At 45.4% G+C, this 13,198-nt stretch overlaps 1 long non-coding RNA gene across 1 annotated transcript; it reads left to right on the plus strand.

The window, feature by feature from the left end:
* The first annotated feature begins 8,147 nt into the window (after nucleotides 1-8,147).
* Nucleotides 8,148-12,791, plus strand: LOC130543551 (uncharacterized). The gene is made up of 2 exons (XR_008958991.1): nucleotides 8,148-8,391; nucleotides 11,118-12,791. It is a non-coding gene; the product is annotated as an uncharacterized LOC130543551 (long non-coding RNA).
* The last annotated feature ends 407 nt before the right edge of the window (nucleotides 12,792-13,198 follow it).

The following is a 13,198-nucleotide window of genomic DNA, read 5'->3' on the forward strand; positions in this document are numbered from 1 at the left end:
CTATCCCATTCCCCCACCCCCCTCCCCTCTGAGGCCCTCAGTTTGTTTCTCATAGTCCATAGTCTCTCATGCTTCATTCCCCCTTCTGATTACTCCCCCTTTCTTTATCCCTTTCTTCCCCTACCAATCATCCTAGTTCTTATGTTCCATAGATGAGAGAAATCATATGATAATTGTCTTTCTCTGCTTGACTTATTGCACTGGAGGAGATAATGCTAAGTGAAATAAGTCAGGAGACTTTTTTAAACCATACCCCCCTCGGAAGGGTCTGATTTCCTCCAGGCATGTGCACCCAGGTGACTCCCCGGGGAATTGCTGCTGTCCAGAGCTACTGATAAGAATGTAGTTGTTACAACCCTCCAGTGTGCTGGGACAGAAAAAAGTAGGTTGCTGAGAATTGCTAAAAGGTAAGCAAGTCAGATATCTGAGTACCCTGGACAGAGTAACTAATTGTTACGCCTTTAAACATATTAGTTTAAAATATTTGTACCTTCCTGTAGAGGAGAGTTTGAGAAATTTAGGGAAGAATGAGGAGCTCTCTGTGGCAGCATCATTCCATATGTCCTCTATTATCTCAAGCAAATTAGCCAGCAAAACAAAACAAACAACAAAACAGGTTAACAGGTTTGATATTATTTCATTCAAGTACTTCCCCAAGTATCTATCAAATATTTCTTCAAACCACATACAGAACTCGCCAGAGAGGAGGATTTTAAATAAAGCATTTTCTGGGGCACTGGGTGGCTCAGTTGGTTAAGTGTCCGACTCTTGATTTTGGCTCAGGTCATGATCTCAGGGTCGTGAGATCAAGCCCCGTGTCCAGCTCCATGCTGGGTGTGGAACCTGCTTAAGATTCTCTCTCTCCCACCGGCCCTTCCCCTCCCCTCTATCTTTCTCTCTCTAAAATAATAAATAAATAAACCTAAAAACCAAAAGAGAATTCCAGATGGTTAATAAATAGCTGAAAAAAAGTTTAATCTCACTGACAGTGAAAATGCAAATAAAAATGACATCTTTTTTTCCAGTGAAATTAAAAAAAATATCTTTTACACTGTAATTCTCACATTTAGCAAAGGTTTGTGAATTAGGCACTCACACTAGTGTTGGGAGTATAAATTTCTAGAGGACAATTTGGCAGTTTCTTTTCAAGACCCAAACTTCCACTTTTAGGAATATATCCTAAGAAAATAACCAGAAATGAAAACGGAACACACGCATAAGGATTTTATAATGTTATATATAATAGAAACAAATGTCCAATTAGAATATTGTACAGTCATTATGAATAAAGTTTTCAAGAATATATAATGACAAAAATTTGGTAAAACCTCCCAAAAACATGTTCTGAGACAACACGAATTCAGATATAAAGTAACTGCATCTCATCCTCATCAGTTCCCCTTCTCTGTTGGGGTACACTAGAGTCCTTATATTTTGGGGTGTGGGAATGTAGAAGGAGGATGAGGCTGAGCTGGGAAATAACAGACATCCCTTCTTGGGAAGCAGGGAAGTGAAGAGTTTTGCTCCAGTGTTTCTGCAGCTCCAAAAGATTCCAGACGTTGCCATTGCTATCCTGGAAGTCCTGTCAACCCCTGAGCCCAGAATCGTCCCCATCAGTATTTGGAGTAGACAGATGCCACCAGGTGCACCCAACTGAAGCCAGCACTTGGGTGGGTTTGGATTTGGCTGGCCACCTGCACAGGTCATCCCAGTTATTTCATTAACCTGACAGTGACGTGACTTCAAATTTTGTGGTTAAATTTTTTACTGAGTGGAAAAAGCAAGATCGAAAACTGTAGGCACATTTGCTCCTAATTCAGCAAAACAAATAAAGAAACTCTAAATATACAGATATAAACAAGCAAAAATACATTAAAAAATTTATTATTAGTGGTTACTTAGGATTAGTGAGCTATGGGTAATTTTAATATTCTTTCTTTTAAATTCAAGTGTAATTAACATACCGTGTTATATTAGTTTCAGGTGTACAATATGATACTCTTTATTGTACTTATCTGCATTTTCCAAATTTTTCTACATTGGACATGTATTACTTTTAAAATCTGAAAAAAATAAAAATAAAAATATTGAGAGGAGGAGTGTCTGGCTGACTCAGTCAGTAGAGCACATGCCTGTTGATCTCGGGGTTGTAAGTTCGAGCCCCACATTGGGTGTAGAGATTACTTACAAATAAAATCTTTAAAAAAATTTGAAAGGAACATTTTTTTTTGAAACTCAAAGATCTATATACAAATATATGGCTCTCAATAGAGAAATCGCTCTTCAATCTAGCTAATTAAATTCATCTGGCTTTATTTTAATGGCTGAGTATTACGGGATGCTTCTTCCTTGGAGTCACATCTTAAGACTCTATTGGATAAGACGTAAGCCCCATCTGCTTTAGATATTGCTGAGTGGAATCTTGAATGACTGCGTTAACAGATTTAGAAAGGATTTCACAAAGTCTGAAAATGTGGTCCCTGTTTCAGGCTTAGTGTAACATTTCATTAAACGTACCATTGTATTATATATTACAACATTCTTTTGGTTAATGAAAATCTCTGATACAATCATCCTGGCCACTTGAAAACTTTAGTCATCTGGCGGCGCATAAGGGACCCTCTAGCTTCCAACCTAACAGAAAGTGAAAAATCTGGAAAAACAAAGAGACGTGGAGATAAGACTGAAAGTCATCTGGGGATGAAAAAATGCACATACCTTCCCACTCTTCCAGTTGCATTATTTCCATGGAAAGGACCATTTCGGGTCCAGATGCAAATGGCAAAAGATGTGTAGCACTTCTGTGGCCTGGAGATTCTTTTCCGTGAGGCAGAAGTGAGATTTCAGTTATTTACCCTGGAATTTAATGACCCCATTAGGCTCCGACTCCGCCTCCTGCCCAGAAGTGGAACGGGAATCTTAAAAAGATCCCTTAAAGGGAATGAGCCCACCCAGCTCAGACCTTCCTCTGGGAAAAGTGAGGCCCAACCCCAAGCTTTTCTTCCTGCCCAGACTCTCCGACTGAATGCTCCGCGGGGAGAATAAAATGAGGAAAACCGAAGCTTTGCCAGGGGATTTTTCATTATTTTTTTCTACAGCCCAGTTTTTCATTTTTCTTCGTTTTTCCTGGGAGCTTTTTTGCGTGTGTTATCTGGACCCGAGAGCACTGGTCTCACTTGTCAAAGGATGGACGAAACGAGGCAATACTGTAATTTCTGTTACTGAGCCTGTGAATAGTGGAAGGAGGGCTCATGAGGAGGGGGAGGGGCATCCCGAGGCCTCTGGGGCTGGAGAAGGTGGGCTTTCTACTCCCTGGTTTTGTGGGAGTCCGGGAGGGAAGGCCCTAGAATGTACTGGTTATTAATTTACCTAAATGATTTTTGTCTATTTGTATATGAATAATGATACACAATTCAAAAAGTGCAAACCAGTATGTAATGAAATATGGGTCTTACTTTTCTGCCCTGGCCAGCCAGTTCCCCTCCTTGGAGGCAAGAACTGCTATCAATTTCTTGTGTATCTCTATGGAAATATTCTTTTTCTGTCTAGTTTTCTTTTGTTTTTCAAACACAGATAATATACTGTACATACTGTTCTGTACCTTTTTCTCACTTAAGAATTTATTTTGGAGATTTTTCTTTGTAGTACATATAAGGCTCTTTTTCTCTTTTAAATGACTTATAATATTTCATGATAAGGATAGGCTATCATTTCTATAGCTGGGCCTCGGCCTTTGGATAATTAGTTGACTTCCAATCCTTTGTGGTTATAAACAGTGCTGCAACAAATCTTTGAACATATATCCTTTTGCATTTCTGCAAGTATATGTGTAGGCTGAACTCCTAAAATTAGAATTGCTGGGTCTAAGGGGACATGTATTTTTCATACTGATAGATGTCAAATTCTTTTCCATAATCCCATCAGCATTGAGGAGAGGGCCTGATTTCTCATATCCTTGCCAACACAATGGAGACACTGAATTTAAATTTTGGCCAAGGAGATTAAGAGTTGCTGCTTCTTTTTTTCATTTCCTTAAGAAAAAAATCCCCGGATGCTTAGAGGTAGGCATCCTACTACCCAATTTGCATCTGAAAATGCACAGATGCAATTCTGTGCACACAGTTCTTTCACTTTACATTTGTTTTCTTATTTGGATGGAGCTTAAGACCTGAGAGAATCTGAGAGACTCTAGAGGGGAAAAAAGAACTAAAAGTTAAAGAAGTTCATTGTGGTTTATTAGCTTTATAGGGCTTCAAAAATTCAAGGCTTTTAAAATCAGCACAAAGGAGTTTTTATTGTTTGACAGTTGGAGCCGAGGGGGTCCTTATGGCCAGCAGGGGGCAGCATGTCCCCACAGAGTCAGACTGAACCTCCATCAGCTGATTGAAGGAGCTCCAACGCCTGGGACTTAGAACCCATTCAGTCAGAAGCGCTAATTCACTTTGTTACCTTCACTCTCTCTCAACTCCCGGCTGAAAACAGGCTGGAGTTCCTGAGTACAGAACAAGGCTTAGCTAAAAAATCAGAATAAATTAAAATGTTAAATGCCAGCCAAATCTAGGGTGGCATGAAATAAGGGGGAAGAATATTGTGAACATAAATAAGAATAGCACCATATTGTAGAATAGAATTTAAATGAAATATTTGATTATCCCAGCCACCATTTCTGGTATAAAGCACAGAAGGAATATCCTTTATCGGATTCATCTATTTCATATCCATTTTTCTGAGAAGTGCTAAAAATGTCAAATAATATCTTCTGATCCCTTAGAAATAGGATTTATTAGTTCACCTTAAAAAGCAAATTAACCTGCTCCCTTAATATGAGTCCATTCAACCAGCAAATACTGATTGAATGCTAGGTGCAGAGGATATGAGGTGGAGAAGACATGGCCTCCGCTCTTGCTGGCAAAGCAGAGAAACCTGGGACCTGGGTCAGGACGCTGTGGTTCTAGCTTTAGGTGAGGCACCATGACTGGCTATGGGGCCTTAGGCAAGTCACTTAACTTCTCTGTGTCTCAGAAATGTAAATGCAACTATTGCCACTGACCTCCCTGACCTCACAGGTGCACATGTAAAATGCCACATGCAAAGATGCTTGAGAAAAGAGCAAGGGCTATAAATGAAATGTTTCAAAACCCATGCGAGAATGAATATGCCCTATAGCAATAGAAGCGGCGGCTTAGTGAGTCCTTACCGTGTGCTGGGCACGCTGCTGAACATACACAGGATCTCAGTTAAGATCATACACCCGTGAGGTGGGTATCATTTGCCAGGTGAGGAATTCATGGTGTAGGGAGGTTGGGAAGCTCACCCCAAGTCAGACTATTCAAGCGGGGTGAGGCAGGATTCAAATCTTGTCTGATTCCGGAGTCTACTGTAAGGTGTGCCAATCTGGTTCTTAACCATTCCTCACAGTTCCGCACTTAGAAACTGAAGGTATTCCTCCCTTAATTTTACTCATAAGAGCGCCAGCACCAAAAAGTTAGGTCACATGCCATCTCGTGAAAAAAACATCAAAATATAAAGTTATGACTTTCCACACATAGCTCAATTTATTGAATCAACTGGTTGCAAGATCATTCTGTGAAATAATTTCTCTGCAAAAATGGAAATTGGAGGGGTGCCTGCCTGGCTCGATCTGTAGAGCACGCGACTCCTGATCCGGGCTCATGAGTTCAAGCTCCACGTTGGGTGTGGAGCCTACTTTAAAAAAAAAAAAATGGAAATTGGACACGTGTCTTAGGAAAAATTCTAGGAGAACTGATGAGATTCACAGTTTAGTAGCATGAGCTATTACTGGCTAAGGGAAAAGCAGACAAATAACTACAGGAAACCAGGAGCAGAATAAGCTTGAAGAAGAGGTCATCAACAAAAAGAACCCCAGAGGAAAGGTTCGGGCAGATTTCTTGAGTTTCCTGCCACATATGAAATCCGGTGTGGTGGGGATTTGTAAAGAGGCCTTTCCAGGAGGGCTAAGCCTCCAGGGTGCATAACTGCCAAAGCCCTGGGCCACACCCCTTGTGGGATGCCCAGGGGAACTGCTAGGCAGATGTGAAAAGCCTTGCTTTGTGAATTATGCAGTTTCATTAGCTGGTGATGAAGTGGCTGCCAAAGCAGAGATCCCAAGTGCCTGACCAATTTTGGGTACCATTTGATGCTTGTTATTTCTTTCACAAATCACACAGCTGCAAAGAAGGTACATACTTTTCAGTTCCTGGGACCTTCGGTGCAAGAGCAAATAACATCTGAGAGCTCCCAGTATAAGACAGGCACTGGTCTAACACTTCATCCACAATAACTCTTTAATAACTAATTAATAATGGTTCTATTATCTTCATTGTACAGATGAAGAAACTGAGGCTTTCCCTGGCACAACCAGGATTTGAACCCAGGCAGTCTGACTCTAGAGTCTGTATTCTTAATCATTCCATTCCAAATTAATAACAAAGAGGAGGGAGGAGGCAGAGGGGGAGGAGGAATAGGAAAAAAAAAAAAAAAAGATGAAGGACACAATAAATGGATCCTCTGAATACCACCATTTAGTTCCAGAAGAAGCTTCTGGAGAACCTGGTTTGAGCCCTGCCTTGGAACTAGGCATTCCTGAGCCACAGTCCATTCACACCTGGCAAGAGGAGTGGAGAAGCTGAACAGGTTATTTCTATACAATGTGATAACACTGTTTAACGGGAAAGTCCACTGGTGCACGACAGAAATGCCTGTGTTCCCAAGCACGTACGGAACGTGGAAAGTTACTGAGTTAAAGTGGCTGACCATTAAGGCACAGACCGATTCAGTCAAAGACCCACTATTGTGGAGTCCATTGTCATTCTGCTTCTATAAAACTAAGCTTGTTTTTACAAGAGTGTTCTGGAAAAGTGAAATTTAAACAAATTCACAACCCTACTAGGTTTGGTCTCTTGTTGTTTCAAGACCGCAAAGCACTCAGGCAAACTTTAAGTACAAGGATTAAGTCCTGTAATGAAAGAATTAAACCGAAAATATTCCACTAGTAAAGTTTCTACTTTTGCTGTATGCTTTCAAGTTTTTGCAATACAATGGTTGGAAATTATTTCCCACTAAAATCTGCAGAATGATGACTAATCTCCTATTTGCACCAGTTCATTAAACTGCCTAATGGCAGCTACGTAAGAGTAAATGCCTGTCCCAAAAGCCTGAAACGAATGACGAACAAGTGCTTTGCAACAGAGACCAAAGAAGTGTGTCCCCAGGAATTCCAGAAGGGCAGTGAATTCTCATGGGCCCGCCAGAGAGGTTCCTGTTCCCTGCGTCGGGCCTGGGAGCAAAGCCGCGTGGGGGAAGGCCAGCGGGGCTCTTAGGGCTGGAGGGGGTGCGTCACCCCTCAGGGTGGGCTGTCGCCTGCTCGCCCCCGTCCGCCCGCCGCCGCAGACAGGAGCGCCAGGACCGAAACCCACTCGTTCGCGGCGTCCGGGCAGCGAGTCCGCGCCCAGCAGGCGGCTCGTCACCTCTCGGGAGGCTGCGGATCCAGGACGCGCCCCAGAGCTCACACGGCGTGGCGGACGCAGGAGCTCAAAAAACAAAGCGAGTGGCTGGGCGGGCGCGGTGGGCGCGAGGCCGAGCACACACGTTGCTCCGAGCCCGGGCACCGCCCGCGAGCCCCGCCGAGCAGCCCGGGTACCCGGAAAGGCCCCCCCGCCGTCCCCCATCCTCTGGTGCCGGGACCTGAGAGACCCCAGGCCGAGAGAGCCCCCCGGCCCCGGGGCCCCTGGCGCGGTTGGAGCCGGGACTAAAGGCTGCTCGCCGCGCGGGAGCCTCAGACTTTTCTTTTGGGGGCGTGGGGTGGGGTAAGATGGCAGGTCCGGGGAAACAAAGGAAACTTGGGCCCGGCCCCGGGAGCGGCGTGTGTGGTTCGCGAGTTCGCCCCGGGTCCTGTGTGGGAGTCGCCGGGCGCCTGTGCCAGCCTGCACGCAGTCGGCTCGGGGAAACACAAAGCAGCATGCCCGCAGCCGGCGGCGCCCTGCCGCCCACCTGCCGCGGCCCGGCCGCCCCGGGGTCTCCCGGGCGGCGGCGGAGGGAGGGGGCGCCGGGGAGCACGGCGGGGGAGGGGGCGGAGGGGCGGGGAGGCGGCCGGCGGGCGCGCGCGGGGGGCGGTGGCGGCGGAGGAGGGGAGCGCGGGTGGGCGGGCGGCGCCACGTCACGGCTATTGTGGCTGTCCCGGTATATAAGGTCCCGCCGGTCGGCCGCGCTCCCCACCTTGCCTGCGCCCGCCCGGAGCCAGCGGTTCTCCACTGACCCCACATCCAGTGAGACGCGCCGCGCACCGACGCCGACGGAGCGGACATGGGCAGAGCGATGGTGGCCAGGCTCGGACTGGGGCTGCTGCTTCTGGCGCTGCTCCTACCCACGCAGGTGAGGCCCTGGCGCCCGCGGGGCTCGGGGGCCGCGCCTGGGGGGGGGCGGAGCCGCCCCCAGGGGACCTACCTGCGCCCCTACCGCGGGCCGCGGACTGGGGCGCGGAGAGAGAATCCCGCATAATCCGGCCTGGGGGGAGGGCAACGTGGAGCCCACTTTTCGCTCCCTGGCGGGCTGCCCCCACCCTCCCGCGGCCCGGGGAACAATGCACCTCCGCGCGTGGGCCGGGAGGCCCCTGTCCTGCCCCAAGCCCCACGCAGCTCCCTCCCAGGCCGACTGGCGCCCACCACCCGCTTTCACCCAGAGGTCCGAGGCACCAGCGGGAAAGAGAATGTGTCTCTCCTCCCTCTGGAGCGCCCGGGGACCTCGGGCTTTTCCGGGAGGGCATCACGCCTCCCTCCAGGAGTGTCTTCGCGCCCCCTGCGCACTACACAAAGAGGGGACGATCCCCTTCGGGGGCGCCGCTCTCACCCATCCTCCCCTCAGCTGGTTCGGGGGGCCCGAGGAAGCCCTGGCTTTCGGGCCCTGTTAACCCACCCCAGTCCCGCGCGGTTCCCGGCTGAAGCCTGGGCGGGGACCCGCTCCTGACCCTGCGCTCTCCTGGGTAGGACCGTACATTACACGTCCATCTCTTGTCACCTCGGAACCCCGTGGTAGCTCACATCGGCTACCTCTGGGCAGGCGGCGGGTGGGACGTTGCCGTCCCGAGTCCCGGCCAGGCTTTGTCCCCGTCGCCGCCGCCCCCTCCCCAGATTCTCAATTTCGGGAACCGACCTCGCGTCAGCGCGGTTAACGAGGAGTGCGCTGCCCCGCAGGTGGGTGCACGGCGTCCTCGAGGGAGGCTCGGGCTGAGCCCGGGAGACCCGAGCGGGGTGGGGGACGCTGGGGGCGAGATGGGTCAATTTTCTCCAGCAAGTCGCTCACGGAGGGCAGGGGTGGGAACGTGGGGCTCCCACCTCTTTCAATTGGGGCTTTATGAGGAGTGTCTCCTAAGCTTTTCCTCCGAGAAGTTGGGCGCCATGGGTCTTTGGTCCCCAGACAGCCGCCCTGCTCACCTGGGAGCGCAGCCCGAGAGAGGAGCGCTCCTCCGCTTCCCCTCCGCCGGCGGGGTAACTGTACCCTATTGTTGTCTTGCGGGTAGGCTGCGCTCCCGAGCCTTTCACAATTCCTCCGTGGGGGAGGGGCGCGGCCGCAGGAAACATACTGATCTCCCCCACCCGCACCTCATCTCCTTTCCGACCAGATTTTTTTCCCCCCAGAAATTTCAAGAGGGAGGTTTTAGTTAAGCAAATCCAGTTTGGTAGGGAAAATTTTAATAATATCAATTTCATATATTAACCTGAGTTTCTTTTGTTGGTGTAGAGGACCTTTAGATTCTCCTATTGGTGCACTAGACTCTGACAAAGATCACCTGCTGCACTCACTATAAGGTCTTTGTATACATGAGAACAGATAACCCGTAAGGCATCACAAACCAGGTGTTGTCCCCATACAGAGCCCTGGTTTAAATTATTTCCCATATTATTAATGTTTTCCTTTTAGTGGGAGTGCTATTCCCGGGTAGGACAAGCTGAATGTTGCATGCAGTAGGTGCCCAGTAAACATGTTTGACTTGATCAAGATTTTTCTTTATTTATTTTGGGTAGGATTTATACATTTTAAGTCCATATTTGCTTAATGATGGGTTTTACAACAAAGGGAGCTGTTGCTGATAGAGAATGGATTTATCTTTGGATCGTTGGCAGCAAAATGTACATGTGGCCCAGACCTGCTTGGTGCCACATCCTCCCTCCTGCCTGCAATCAGAAGCCCTCGTAAACCCTCTCTTGCAGTGAGAGCTGAAATCTCCCATCTGCCTTTGTTCTGTGACAAAGGAGAGATTATCACGTGCGCCGCTGGACTGTGCATTTCGTGACTTGAAAAATCAGTGGTGAATGATGCCACTCTGGCGTCGGCACATTGGGGGAGCCTTGGTTCTTGGCCACAACATTGGCAGGGAGGCTGCTGGGGAAAACTTAACACCAAACCCTCTTGGTGTCTTTGTGAAGTCATTCTGACTTCATGGCGTTTGGGGGAGAAGTCATTTTGCTTCGAGGAAAGGGCTCATATTTTTCACTTTAAAACAAATATTGTGGCCACTTTTGAGAAGTATATATAATTTCAAGATTTCAAGGGAGCAGATAAGATATCCTATGTCCCCTTAAGTTAAATCCAAGGCTGTGTTAAATGGGTATGGGAAAGTTACCTAGCAAATCCAGGATAGACAGTTTTACAAATTTACAAATTTTAACAGCATTTTAGAATCCGAGTTATTCATGCAAGTTTAAAATCTTCCCCTTCCTGGAAGAATAGAGTAAATCTTTTTGCAATGCCAGTAAGTCAATATAGTCACAAAAACTAGATTCATTGACTGGGTCCTTTATTTCTTCGAAAAGAATTAAAAATAAAGTCACACTCTTGGAAATTAACAGTTATTGAGGACTGTTTCTGGCTGCTGCTACTTGCAGTCATTTAGGCATCTACCTATAGGTAGTTTGTGTTGAAACTGAAAGAATGAGCTCAGTGGGACTAAGCAAGAATTCAGAATTAAATGACGGGTAAGGAAATAATGGGAGAAGAGCGATCTAAAAAAAATATATCCTTTATCTGATTGCATATTAAGTGTACATAGAGGCAGCTGTGGCATGTGGAAATTTACCGGTGTAACTTTTTATGTATTTTAGATTTATTCAAATCAAACAGCTGTTGTAACACTTTCAAGTAACTCCTCCTCCCAGAGTACCTCGACTGCCCCAAATCCAGCTAACACCACCACCACACCAACTGGCGGTGCTCTGCAGTCAACAGCCAGTCTCTTCGTGATCTCGTTCTCCCTTCTACATCTCTACTGTTAAAAGACTCAGGCCAAGAAACATCTATACTTCCCCATCTTCTAAACCCAATCCAAATGGCGTCTAGACATCCAGTGTGACAAGGAAAAAACAGGTCTTCGTTGAATCTGCTAATTCCACACCTTATTTTATTGACACAGAAAATATTGAGGATCCCAAATTTTATTGGTTTGAAGAACATGTGAAGGGTTTGACTAGATGATGAATGTCTATTAAATAAATCTACTGAAGTTTCATGTACAAGATGAAGAGACAACATCCAAGATTAGTTAAGAGATCATTTTTTTCAATGTGGCTTAAGAAGTATGGACATGTAAAACTCTACCTTGAAAATGAGAATAGATTTTATCTTACCTAGATATAAAAGATGGGATGTGAACAGATTCAGTTTTCATTTGGTTCGTTAAATCTTTAAGGCCATGAAACAGTTAATACAAAAAGCTTCCAAGATTCTATTTATATGTACATTAGAAGGAATTTCCAGGTGTTACTGTAAATCCTCAGTGCATTGTTTCTGCAGTACTAACTTAATGCCTATGTACTCTAGATAAAAGTTTTACCTTGTTAAGCTATCACTGTTTTTTGGGAACTGAACTCTTTCCTCTGAGGCTTTGGATTTGACATTGCATTTGATTTTTTATATAGTAATTGACATGTGCCAGGGCAATGATGGGTTGGAATCGACCCCCAATTGAAGCATAATGAGTAAATTTTGCTTAATAACTGATCACTTATTCCTATTCAACAGGAGTGCCAGATTCATTTAGCTAAACTGATTGCAAAGAGTAGAAGTACATTGACCTCAGCTAATTTCAAAATGCTTTTTATTTCTGCATATGTTGAATACTTTTTATAATTTAAAAAATGATCTGTTTTGAAGGTAAAGTTGACAAACCTTGGAATTAAAAAGGCAAAATATGTGCAGGAGCCAAAATTGTAAATCAAGTATTTGGGAAGTGAAGACTGGAAGCTTACATTAAATTCGGAAAAACTTTTATACTCTTTCTGTAAATACTTTTTTTTTTTTAACTCTGAATCAGAATAGCCACATTTGGAACACTTTCTGTTAGTCAATATTTTTAGATAGTTAGAACCTGGTCCTAAGCCTAAAGTGGGCTTGATTCTGGAAAGTAAATCTTTTTACAACTGCCTCGATGCACAGAAAGCTTTTTAAAAATAGACACTCTAAGGTCTTTTGTTCGCATGGTCACACACTGATGCTTAGATGTTCCTGTATCTAATATGGCCACAGTAGTCTTGATAACCAAAGTCATTTCTTCCCATCTTTAGGAGCCTACATCAGAACAACGATATCCAACAGATCTCGAGCTACTGTGTGTGTGAATGAACATTCCATTTTGTTTCATACCTGAATGCTGTACATCTATTTTGGATTGTATATTGTGTTTGTGTATTTATGCTTTGATTCATAGTAACTTCTCATGTTATGGAATTGATTTGCATTGAACACAAACTGTAAATAAAAAGAAATGGCTGAAAGAGCAATCTATTGAATGTTAAGCTTTTTTTAGAGGAGAGGAGGGGAAGAGGGGGAGAAAGAATCTTAAGCAGGCTCCACATCCAGCCCAGAGCCGGTGGGGGTTCCATCTCATGACCCTGAGATCATGACCTGAGCTGAAACCAAGAGTTGGACGCTTAACCCACTGAGCCACCCAGGCACACCCCTATTGAATTTTAGCTTTTTCTGATGCAGCAAATACTTCGTGGATTATCATGGTTGTAGGAGTCTATTTAAGCTATTAAGAATATATCAGTATTTTCCTATTAACCAGAACATTCTAGTTGAGCTGTTTCGCATTGCTAACTAGCAGGAGGTTTTGACTAAAGAATTAATCTGAAAATGGTTATCTTAAAGCTGGTAGGGAAGGTTGTATATTCAAATTGGTTATTCA

The sequence above is a fragment of the Ursus arctos genome, unplaced genomic scaffold (genome assembly GCF_023065955.2).
Source record: "Ursus arctos isolate Adak ecotype North America unplaced genomic scaffold, UrsArc2.0 scaffold_13, whole genome shotgun sequence".
Taxonomy (NCBI): domain Eukaryota; kingdom Metazoa; phylum Chordata; class Mammalia; order Carnivora; family Ursidae; genus Ursus; species Ursus arctos.